At 36.2% G+C, this 12,500-nt stretch overlaps 1 protein-coding gene across 16 annotated transcripts in view; it reads left to right on the forward strand.

Annotated features, from left to right (window-relative positions):
• LOC137996442 (tetratricopeptide repeat protein 28-like) overlaps positions 1–12,500 on the forward strand; it is a 102,944-nt gene that overhangs the window by 67,877 nt on the left and 22,567 nt on the right. For 12 of the 16 annotated variants that reach the window (XM_068841843.1, XM_068841838.1, XM_068841840.1 and 9 more), the window contains one exon: positions 6,764–6,812. The gene's annotated coding sequence lies outside the window, so the exon portion shown is untranslated. Of the gene's footprint in view, positions 1–5,391; positions 5,436–6,763; positions 6,813–7,022; positions 7,072–12,500 lie in introns of those variants that run through there. The other 4 variants (XM_068841848.1, XM_068841847.1, XM_068841853.1 and 1 more) reach the window with 3 other exon arrangements.

Genomic DNA, 12,500 nt, shown 5'->3' on the forward strand with positions numbered 1-12,500 from the left:
AAAATATTTTTCCAGTATTTTTCCTGCAGCTTTGTCGATCACCTTGTAGAGCCTTGCTGGGATGAGGGTGGGGAGACATGAGAATCATGATAATGAAATAAGAAACCATTCACCTGCATGTGTTTGGAAAATACTGATTTCACTTTTGCATGCATTGCACCAGCAAAAATCCAGCCTAAATTTTGCACTGTGTGTAAAGATACTGAGAGAGGAATGTAATCATACATCCAGCAAGACTAGAGGCATTCTGCTTCATACTCTAACATTTTATTATGGACAACTGATCCAGTTTCACTACCCAATGATAGCTAATGATAGACCCACAATGACTCTATCAACAACAACAACAACAACAACAACAACAACAACCACAACAACTACTATAGTATGTGTTACCACAAAACACAATATACAGTAACTCAAATATCTCTTTAATTTTATTGTTGTAAGTACCGTATATTCATTATTAAGACTATTACAAGTAGGAGCATTCTCAGAAGTTAATATCCAAACTAATGCTTAGCAAGAGAAAGACTAGAATAACATACAGCTGTATTAATGAAAGTAAGACAGTTTACTTGGATTAAAAAACCAAATTATATTTGCTTGTTCAAACATTGACTTAGAAGGTGTGGAAAGTAAATAATTATCGTCCCTTTTCTAGACAATTTTGAGGAGCCGTTTGGAAACCATCTTGTTTTAATCACTGGCATGCTCACATCTGTGATGTTTAATTTGCAGTAATACTGTTGTGATCATGCAGGATCTCATGCAGGAAAAAATGAGAGATGAATAACAACCCTGGCTTTTTTCATCACAAAACCAATAAAATATTCAACGCTGAAATCCTCATCACAATCTCTGAAAACAATCTGGAATGTTGCTTGCCATGCATGGTTTGACCAGATCAGCACACACACACCAGGAAGAGTTTTAGACTTAAGCACTGGAATAAGAATAAATGACATGTTTAAGAAACAACAGGAAACTGATCAAAGTAAAACAATAATATTTAATATTATCACTTGGTCACTTTCATGCACAGCTGTCACTTGAGATACTTGAAAAAAACATGGAAATCTGTGCCCTATTTGTAAAGATCCCTTTATAAAAAAACTAAACAACTTAACTGATATACTTAATAAGAGGTTTTGTCTAACAATGCAGATAAAAACAGTTGCTCACATCTTGAAAGTAATGACAGTCAAAATGACAGCCAGCCAGATATCAACACTTTCCACAAGATTTCTTCAGGTCAGATGACTGGAACAATGAAATCAACAGAAATCTAGAGATCAATTAAATTGAATCATACCACAACCTGGGGTGTCCTGCAAAGCAACACAGAGCTGGAAAAGAAAGAGCATCACCATCTACCATACAAACCATTGCTCTTGCTGTGGAGAACCAGGTCACAGAAAAATCCATGGCTCTCGTATCACATGTCAGAGGTTAAAACTTCTGTTTTGTCAAAACCCTCCGCGTTTTTAGAGGAATTGCCCTTAGGCGAAAAACAGTAAACGAAAAATGTTATCAGTTTAAAATTTACAACTTTTAGGTCTTCAACGGTGTGACTGAAACACGAGCAAACAGACCGTCGAGCAAACATGGTTTGGCAAAGATAACTTCCATGGAAACAACATAAACAAATAAATATTTCATGCCTAAAATAAGCTTACCTCTTTTGACTTTCTCGTTGGAAACAACTCGGAACTACTGCTTAGTTTTTCTGTCGAGTCTATGTTGAGCGTGAGATCTTGATCATCAAAAGGTCCAATAGAACTTTTGCTTCACCGCCGAATAAACTCAAACACAAAGAGCTCAAAAGCTCGAATCAAATGAATCAAATGTGTTCGAAGCGGAGCATGCGCACTCATTTTGCCGCGGTGTCCACTGTGCTGGCTTGTGGTGATAGGCATGCACATAACCGCACGCCTACATCTGCCCGCACTACTTTTGAACAGCTGATATTCTCCAAAACTGTGATGTATATAGTATTGTCTATAGTATTCCGACAGAGCTGAAAAACGACTGCGCAAGTCACTGATCCGCGGCATGAAACGCAGGCTCAAGGGCGCGCTCATTCAAAAAGACTATCTGTTCGCCGGAAAATGACAGCCGTTGATTAAATCAAAAAAAATAAGATCGCTGTTTGAAAGATAAGGATTTTGTCACAATTTTTGACGAGTTTTGATGTTTTTCCAAAAATTGAAGGGGTGTACAAATTGTGTAAAAATTGTTTTCGCGTGGTAAAGGCACCTTTCGTGTGACTATACGGTGAATGGAGGTAACGAGCGCTGCAATGCTTACTTTTTTGACAGTGTTGGTTTTTGTCGCAAGTTTCTCGAACGGTTTTTGCAAGTTCTTGGTTTTCTGGGAGGACCAGAAATTCCCTTAAACCCTGTTTTGGCGATGTTCGGCCGGTGGAATTGGTGAGAGCTTCGAACTTATCTGTGGAGACTAGTTCGTCGAGTGGTTGCGATACAGGACAATGCCTCTTTGTCTGTGTCGGTAAAGAGACATTGAAAAACCTTATGACGTTCCAGATACTCTCTATAATACTCTGAACAATAAAGGAAGACAACTGGTGAATTATAGACCGGGTGGTGAATGGTGACACACTTACAAAAGATATTTTGGCAAGCATGCTCAAAGCGATATTAAAATGGAGTATGCAAAGATGCAAGAACTCAGGCAAATTGAGCTCCACGTTTCTCCAAATTTTAATACGAATTTATAATTATCATGAAAGCAAAATACATCTTTCGCTCTTTACACAGCATTTTTTGTTAAATTTATAGAAGAGCGATGAAAGCCAGCCAACAGAAACTGAGATAAATCGGTGAAAAGATTATACACTGTATGATACACAGAGAGCAGGCAAAAAAGTGCTTCATCCTGGAAAGCCCACTTACTGACATTAAACGGCTCAGAGAAAATTAATTTGCCCCTTGATTTGCTTGCCTTTTAAAATAAAAATTCATCAGATCCTAACGTGATCAAGAGACGTCATTAATGTTATTTTTCTTTCAGAAACTTCAAAGTAAATCCTTTTTTCCATATTTAACAATTGACAAGAAACTACAAAAATTTTACAAGGATCAGTTCAGACAACACAGTGCATATTGCAAAACTGATCTAAACTTGAGACATTTCACACATGCATGCTACATTGTACTTGATGGGTTTGAAAGGGGCATTCCACAAAATTAATATTTTCAGCTGTATAGCAAGAAGTTCACTCTAGCATTATCTGCCGACTGGCGTAGGTGGTATTATCCTAAAAAGATGATTGTATATTAAGTAGATGGAATCCAGTCATCAGTATAATACACATATGCAATGGCTATTCCATGTGGGTCCCAATGCTCAAGAAGATGTTTGTTTTTAATTTTAATTTTTTCTCTGACAACTTGTCATTGAATGTGTTTGAAGGTGTTCTGGGTTTCGACGTCACTACATGTATCTGAAGCATTACTGGGTTGGCAACTCATCAGATCAAAAGCATTCGCAAAGTTTGCGTGCAGGTGCAAACAACATGCATTTGTGATGTTTTTGCTTGAATATGTTGTCCCCATTTTTTTTTATAAGTACAACATTTAACAAAGTGGCATCTTAAAGCTCTGTGATGGTCCAAAAAGTTCATAACTGAAAAAAGGTTAAGGACTGGTATTCAGTTTGACAATGTGAAGAGTACTAAAGAAACTGCTTAAAACTCAACAGCATTGTCTGGATTTCTCAGTGACTTTATCCAGTCTTTTGTTCCACACTACCAACATGAACAAAGTGAACTCAATAAGATTATTGTGGTTTATTGCTGAGAAAAAAAGGCTGAATTTCTTCTCGCTCCTTTTAGAGCGAATATTTCACAAAACTGCCGCAAATAATACCAGGTGGATCCATCTCCCTAAGGACAAAAAACGAACACGAATGTTATTGTCCATGAGATGCATATTACAATGCTATAATCTACAATATCATAATGATATTATTATTTTCCTAGACACAGGAAACTGCACATATCAGTTTTTATGGGGGCTGTGAAAATTAGTACAAAAAGTCATTCTTATTACACAACCAAGACAAAGAAAACATGATGAGCTAACCATATAAACATACTATAAACCACACATAAACCAATGACCCTTAACTGTTTGCCTTATCACATGTTCTTAAATTTTTTGAGTCTAACCATAATTTTGCCTTGGACGTTGGGTTGAACATAGATTTGCAAATAATGGCCAGTCAAGGGGGAAAGAAAATACCATCTTCCAAGTTTTGACATAGATGTTGACACCAAGTGTGTTGCATTATTACAATAATGATAGATCATTATTATTTGGCGATTGTGGAAGCTAGACTACAATTAAGTCACTCGGGTGCCACTTTGAAGCAGTATTTCCCTGTCAATAATCCTAGGATTAACAGGAAGCAGGGCCTGGACTTTTTACTTTTATTTAACAAATTGTTCATTTCCTAATATATCGATGTTCCATTAATTAACAGGCCAACAGTCTCCCGAACATGGGTGTATCAGTTGATTGCACAGGGTATTTTGGTGGGCAAGTATTTATGATTCTGTAATCAAGCCTCACTATGGCAATAAATTAAACAATGTTATTGATCACACTACTGTGCAACTAGAACTTCTTCTGAGTGTAATCTCAGAGGCCAGTCTTGCAACCAATTTACCTTTTCATTGAAGAAATGCCCTGAGACAGGGACAAAGAACTTCAATATTTTCTGTGTAGTTCTGGCCAGTACTTGTGTTCATTCCAACTTCACAAGTTGGCAAGGTGTTTTCTTTTAGACAGCTGCCTTTATGGGGGCAGTCAGGAGGTTAAGTGGCTATTGCAGAGTGGCAGCACTCTAAATGAACTGCTGCCTTGGTTCAAGGAGAAGGTTGACAACTTTCAAATAATGCTCTTAGAACATGTTACGTTTAATTAACGCATTGTAAATACATGTATGATTGATTGTAAAGGTGATTTCAGAAAACCCTGCCCAAATTATCTTGTTGATGAAAACTGTAGAGATTGCATGGGCAATACCCTAGTGTGTAAACTGAACCCAACGTTGTGAACACTTCATGCTTCAAAAACAAATATGGAACACTCACCGTAGCCTCGGTTAGTTTCTGCAGCGCATATTCCCAAACAAATTTAACTGGGTTTGGATCTCAAGGCCCAAAAATTCCACACAAATATATTACACACATCTGATGTGTCTCCTTAAATTAAATCACCACGATCTCACTTCCAAAATTCACACCGTCAAGAGTTATAAAGTGACACAGGCAGAAGACGGGATCAAACGATCGAAATGGACACTTCGCGTCTCATGCACGATTTGTGCTCCCTATCTGGCGCATGCGCAGTCGTTTTTCAGCTCTGTTCTTCGAAGCTATTGCAATCCTTGGGTTATTCATGTTAAAGGTTTGTTAAATTATTTCTGTAATTTTTGCTATACTTAAATGCCAATTTTGTTAATTTGCTCGAAGGAAATTATTTCAATATTTTGCGTAAACAGCGTTGCTCACATCAAACAGAAATTTAGCTGGCTGGCGAAATTATGTGTAGTATTATAGTCAGTTGAATTAGTTTTGGAGATCTTTTTGCACGCAGATACAAAACTGCAAACGGAAACTTCTTATATCTTAAAAAACATACCTTGTAGCTTGACCTGTGTCGAAAAAAAAAGTAAAATCAATCTAACAGACCGCTTTTGAAAATGAAAAGGTATAAGTCGCATGTAATAAGAAACAGATTTTACTCAGTATACTTCAACGAAAATTTGAATCTTCTTACCTAAAGAACAAACGCAAGCTGACTAATTGATAAGTGTTTGGAACGTATCGTTCAAATTTGCTTCGTTTTAACAACGAAATACACGCAGAATCGTAAAGTGTAAGTGTCTGGGAAATAGGGCAACATGTACATACTGTAAATTTTAATACCTGACGTGTTTACAGTTTATACTGGTCGGTGGTGATATGACTTTTAATTTCCAACCATAAATTTCTTAAAAGCAAGGTGACAAGACATAAATGATTTGCACGAAAATTAATGCAGCCAGCTTGGCGACTTTTCAACTAGTTTTTGGTAGATACCTTTTCTTTTCGGCCTGATTACGCAGATTTTTCAGCCAGACTGAAAATTTCATGGAAGACATGTCTTCGTGTGTCTCAGGTTGAAGTTCATAATTTCACTGGTTTAAGCAATTATAAGAATACTGCGTGTTTGTTTATTTATTATACTATTATTTTGTTTGTTTAGTATAGACCGTATTCATAAATGGCGGTAAAGTAATTATTCTTTTGTCTTTATGCGAATCATTCTAACTAGCCTCGTAAACACGAGCAAAATTCAAAAGAATTTTTGTTCCAAAGTGAGGCTAGTTATGATGATTAGCACAAAGACAAAAGAATAATTTCTTGACCGCTACTTAGGAATACGGTCTATATTCCACGTGTTCAAATTATCTTTAGTATTTAGAATATACCGGTATATTCATCACAAACAAAGGGGCTTATTAATATTACCCAGGCTATGACAATCCTGCAAGTAATAAGCCTCAAGCTTTCATGTTTAGAAACCAATCAGTTAGATTAGGATAGAGTATAGAGTGGCTCTGGGACAAAAGTCAGTAGAGAAATGGGGTACTTTTTTTGTATACTACGCAAGTGATTTTTCTTATGAAAGTTAAAAGTTTTCCTACAAGATTCGATAATGCATGGATAACCACATTAAATCATATTTTGCAGAGTCATTTCTTGTTTTCAAGGACCTCGCGTCGATTAGCATCCATTTTTGGTAAGTTGCTCACTGTTTCTCGTTTCTTTATAACACGGACAAGTAATAATTTATGTGTAATAAACCAGTTCTGACGAATTTTGCGTTACTTTTTGTCAGAATTCCTTACAAGTTTATTTTCTGAAGTGCTCACAGTCACTCATGATTAGTTGCAAATGATGCATCCAAATGATCCACCAGTATTATTTATCCCGTAAATAATTTTTTCAGCCAGATTCATTATTCCTGCTCAAAAGGTTTTAAAAAGGAACATTGCAAGGTATTAAGTGATATTAGCTTGCTGGGTGTACCTGTAATAAGTTATTTGTCTGTTGTTTGATTGAACTGTGAGACAGTGACTAGGTCACTTGTGTTCATTTTGTGTTTATTTTATTCCAATTATTTTCAACTTCTTTTCATTATCCTAATTACTATTATTTGCTTGTTTACCCATAATTACTCAATTTCCTCATATTTTTGCTTGTGTAGTTGTGTTATCTCCACACATTTCTCTTACCTAATTCCTGTTGTGTAGGAGTGGTAAACTCCTTCTTCCCTTAGGTAAATCCTGTATTAGTGGGTAGTAAATTTACCCCCTAGCCTTATTTGGTTTTTAATTAGTTTTCTATTTTCCTAAAATCCATTGTAAATTGGCTACCATTTACTTGAAGTAAGTTCAGTCGGTTCAGTTAATTTATCTGAAGAGTGTCAGTCTTAAAGACAAGTCATTTTCCAAGTCTTCTGAGGTGTGTAGTTATCAATAACATTTGGTATGTTATCAGTATTTTCCTATTTCTTTATTTATGCGTAGCCTTTAGTTTAGTTACTACATATAGCTTTCTGTTCTTGATTTTAGTTCTTAGCAGTGATTGCAAAATTTCATTTGCTATTGTCTAGCTTTATTTATCTATGTTGACCTTTAGTCTGGCGCAGCATGTGATTTGCGCCTTGAATATTTTTGCTGTTTTCCAATGAGTAATTGCTGTATTTTTGTCTCCTGCTTTGTATCCTTTTAATTGCATTTGATTCTAAATGATCCGTTTGTTACCATTATTTCACAATTACTAGTTTCAATGTACTATTGTGGGATTATTGTGCAATATGTAATTTGAAGCTCTTGCTTTTTTCAAATCCATGCTTCATATAATAGTTCTTGGATTATGACATTGTTTAGTTTGTTTACAATTTGAAGTCATTCTACTCGTTTTGTTGGTAATTTCTTTGCCTTTTAGTTCGCAAGCATGTTTCTTCATGTATCAGCTATTTACCATAGTTTTTATTGTTCAGCAAGTGTAAATAATATCAATTTACTATGTTAAATCCATTGGCTTATTGTGGCTTTGTTTATTTGTTCGTTCCCTATCTCGATCCACTGTGTTTGCGTAGGTATAAATGATTTGTGTTAGAAAGTTATTTCCCACTAGATAATGTTTTACCGAAAGACTTGGCAGTGGATAACCACATGAAATTAAAATTTTTAGAATTATGAAAAATGGGGCGAGACAAGAAGGAAACGCTTGCAGACAAACCCCTGCATTTTGAAAACTGGCAAGTTGACCTGTGATGCATGTCATCAGCTGTCATAAATTGACCAAGCAAATATTTGGTCTTCCATAGTGGAAATTGAACTTTGTGCAAGAGAAGGTTAAAAAATTTGGCAAGGAAAATAACGTGCATAACAGGCATTTCTACACACGTGTAAATGAGCACCTTTTCTGGGATAAAAATTATCATATTTTCTTTCGCTCCGACGAAGGGCTAATGCTCGAAACGTCAGCTTTCCAAATCTGTCACGGTGGCCATTCGACCTTTATCAACTCGTTTGATAAAATAAATTTCTGTTTCAAGCATCTTAGTTTGTCTAAACATTGTCAGGATAATTGCGATGTTTCTTGCTTATAATTTAGTGAAAATGCTACCTCTTTCTATCAACTCAAAAACAGGGAGAGCTTCCATATTGAGCAGATGAAACCGGCCAAACTCAACAAACAAGTTGATCATGTCGGTTTAGCATTACACTTTTAAAATTTACCATTGTGTCAGTTACAGTATGTTTTCTATAATATCGTTGGTTTATAGTTTGAGTTTCACCTCCTTGTAAGGAACATTCAAGAGCGCCTCTCAGCAATTTTCACCTAAGACCGTGCAAGATAAAAAGATCGAAAATTGCCAAAATTTGTCACAATAAAGGACTACCAAAACCATTTTTAGAAAAATATGTTTTACTTTGTTTCGATAATTATTTTACCTGGACGGCGACTTTTTCGGTATGGGGCCTTGCGAGCGAGTGAAAACGACTCCAAAATGTCGCTTGTTTGAATCGCTCTTTTTGAAATAACGAACGAGTAACTTGAAAATCAAAACAACATGGCACAGCTAGAGTAATTCATTCACCCTTTAGCGCTGTTAACGGTACAATATACCAAAACTGGAATTTTGACCAAATTTTAAAACTTGACCTTTTTTAGATAGATTACAGACCCTTGCAAAACAAATCTGGAATATTCTGGTTATTTCCAGAATTTTTCTTAGGATATGACAAAAAAAATTTCTAGAAATTCCCGGAATTTACCAGTTTCCTTTTCTGGAAAATTCTAGAAAATTCTAGAATGTTAATGAAACATGCTAATTAGGGAAGAAATTGCCAGCTTTATTCCAGAAATCATAATCTGGGATCAAATCAGGTTTTTCCAGCTTTTTCCAGCTTGTTACAAATGCTGCTTTCTAGATTTTCTAGACATTCCTGCATGCTATTAAATGAAAGCATGTGAAGATCATGTATTAATTTCCAGCTTTTTTCAAGGATATTCCAGTTTTTCATGATTTTCCTCGGCCTTTTCCCACCAGTTAATTTTATTCCTTGATGGTTTTAACTTTTGGTTCCTTTAAGGCAATTCAGCCATTGGTAACTTTTTAAATTTATCAGGAGTGACTTTACTAAGCTTCTTACTCTAAGCAGTCAAATGCACAACAAAAACAGGCATCATTTTCTTGTCTGTATAAAGAACTACCAAAGATCATTGAATACTTTGTTTAACTATAAAGTTTTTTGTCATTAGTGGTAATCAGGCAGTCATGTCTTGTACCTTCCCTTGTAGAACCAGACACTGTGTAATCTATGTAAATCCTATTTAACGACCTTATGTAAATGGTATGTTATGATATACATAAATTGGATACAGAAGCCTTATTCAAAGGCTATGTTATACGTATGCCTCATGTATATATTTTGAAAGGAAATGCTATGTTTTATCTAGTCAAATGGAACCTTTACGGAGCATATGTAAAGGCTATGTTATGGGGTTTTTGTGTACAAAAATAAAAATGGTTTCAACATAGTTTATACGTAGATTCGAAACAGAAAATACACAACACATACATAATTATCCTGCTCCTATAAAATAATATTCCAGCAAATCAGAAATGTGCTGGAAACTACAAAAAATCCATTGTAGTGAAGCTATTAACAGTTATTACCATAGCTCACAGACAAAAACAATTAGACGACAGATTTTAAAGCAGTTACATATTTTTATTGCATGAACCTAAGCATTTAATTCATGCCAAAATCTTTGAATTGGGTTCTTGTTTTAAATTTAACGAGACCCTCCATGAGGGTACACTGGGTTGCCTGTGGTACGTGCACCGTTCCAGACAATTTTTTTTCAAGTTGGGGGGTCATTAAGACCATTTAAGGGGTCACCCAGAAGTCATACCAGCAGAGGCCCTTTGGCTCACAGGTCCTCACACGTTCGCACGACGAACAGATCCTTCTCTGAGGTTAAAAACCTGGCTACCAGCCTATTAATTAATCATTTGTCGGAAAGAAGAAATTCCTGTCCTCTTTGGAAATTTTAGACACGCATTGCTTACATGTGGTAGTGAAGTAAAACAGCAATTTATTCCATATAAAATGTCAACTGAGCTGTGTGTTGTCTTCTAGGAGATTCAAGTTGTCCTTGCATAATATGTAGCTCTATCAGATATTGATTTGGTATTGTCTATCATTGTAGTGCCATGATAGAAGTCTTGGGTAAATAGCCTGAGAAGACATGTGGTTTCTAGCAAAGTACTGAACCCAGAAAGATTGAAGAAAATAAATGGGAAGTGAGAAACATTGGCTTCTGGGCTGACATGTTGATAATTTTCAAGCTCCCTCACATCTTCTTTCACCTCAAGTTTAAGCGTGCCCTCTGAGCATCTGACAGCTTTGTAATACTAAAGTTTACTAAAGTTAATTCCAGGAGTCCGGCGGGGTTAGTATCTGGATGGGTGACCTCAAACATATACCCCTTTGTAAAACAGGAGCATTGGACCGAAAATACTATTGACGCTAACCAATGCGAACTCAGCAAGGTACAGATTTTGTTAGGTTGCTCTATGCTAAAACAAATATTGATGCAAAAGTAAATTGATACACAGTTTTTAGAAAGAGCAGAAGGAAGTTTCCTGGACGGTCGTTCGAGAATAACATATTTACGACATGAAAACAACATTAACTTTGAACCGTGAATATAGAATATAAAATGTTACGATCAGCGACAAACATTTTGGGGAGATTTTTGCTACGTTTAATTTTGTTATTGTACTTTTGGTTGCACAAATTAATCGCAAAATCGAAAGTGACATCTCCGGAATTCAGCGGGCGCCGTGATTAATTTTGTGTCAAATGATGGCAAGGTACCGGGTTTTCGTAAGTTTCTTTTTCTGTCAAGTGTTATAGAGTTTGACAAGAAATGAGCAAAGTCAAAAACAAAGATCACAATCGCCCAAACTCTTGAGGTTGACCCCGGGGTTGACCATTGTTTCTGCTGAGTCAAAAATTTACTCTCCAAGACAAGGTTTTGTATCACCAGGTAATTCCATCATTTTGGAAATAGCAGCTACTTTATTGTTCATCTGCGTCACAATTTAGTTTTGTCCAATATACACAAACGGATACGATTCGTCAATTCCGATAGTCCATTCCACCAATGGTAGGATTGATACCAATACAAAAGAATGTCATTCCAATGGTTCTGTTGGTGAATATGCATTTCATTAAGGGGACTTTCACTATTTTCCCAATTATGATGGTCTATTGGTACCAATCGTACCATTGGTACCAATAGAAAATGATGTCATTCCAATGGTTCTACTGGTGAAACTATTTTCTCATGTGATCTAGCTGGGTACAGCCTACGGGGCAATTCCGATGGTCCATTGGTACCAATGGTACGATTGGTACTAATAGAAAATTATGTCATTCCAATGGTTCTATTGGTGAAAAAAAGTTCGCTTTCACACCAAGTAAAGGCACGCAATAATTATAATGATTATTCCTCGTTCTACAAGCCAACCACAAAAACAAGTTAGCTTTTACACCAAGTAAAAGCACGCAATAATTATTATAACGAGATGCTTCCGTGAAGCATACACTGGGTTGCCTGTGGTAAGTGTTACAGAAAATCACAAGGCACTGAATTGTGTGGTATTGAACTACAACATTCCAGTCTCTGAAGAATAACAAATAAAAGAGAAGCGAGAAACATTGTCTTCTGGGCTGACATGTTGATAATTTTCAAGTTCCCTCACAACTTCTTTACACCACAAGTTTGAGCGTGCCCTCTGAACATCTGACAGCTTTGTAATACCAAAGTTCACTGAAGTTAAGCCCTGTCCTGCAGGGTTGGTGTTTGGATGGGAGACCAAAACAATATACCCCTCATC

Source organism: Montipora foliosa, chromosome 3, assembly GCF_036669935.1.
Source record: "Montipora foliosa isolate CH-2021 chromosome 3, ASM3666993v2, whole genome shotgun sequence".
Classification (NCBI taxonomy): domain Eukaryota; kingdom Metazoa; phylum Cnidaria; class Anthozoa; order Scleractinia; family Acroporidae; genus Montipora; species Montipora foliosa.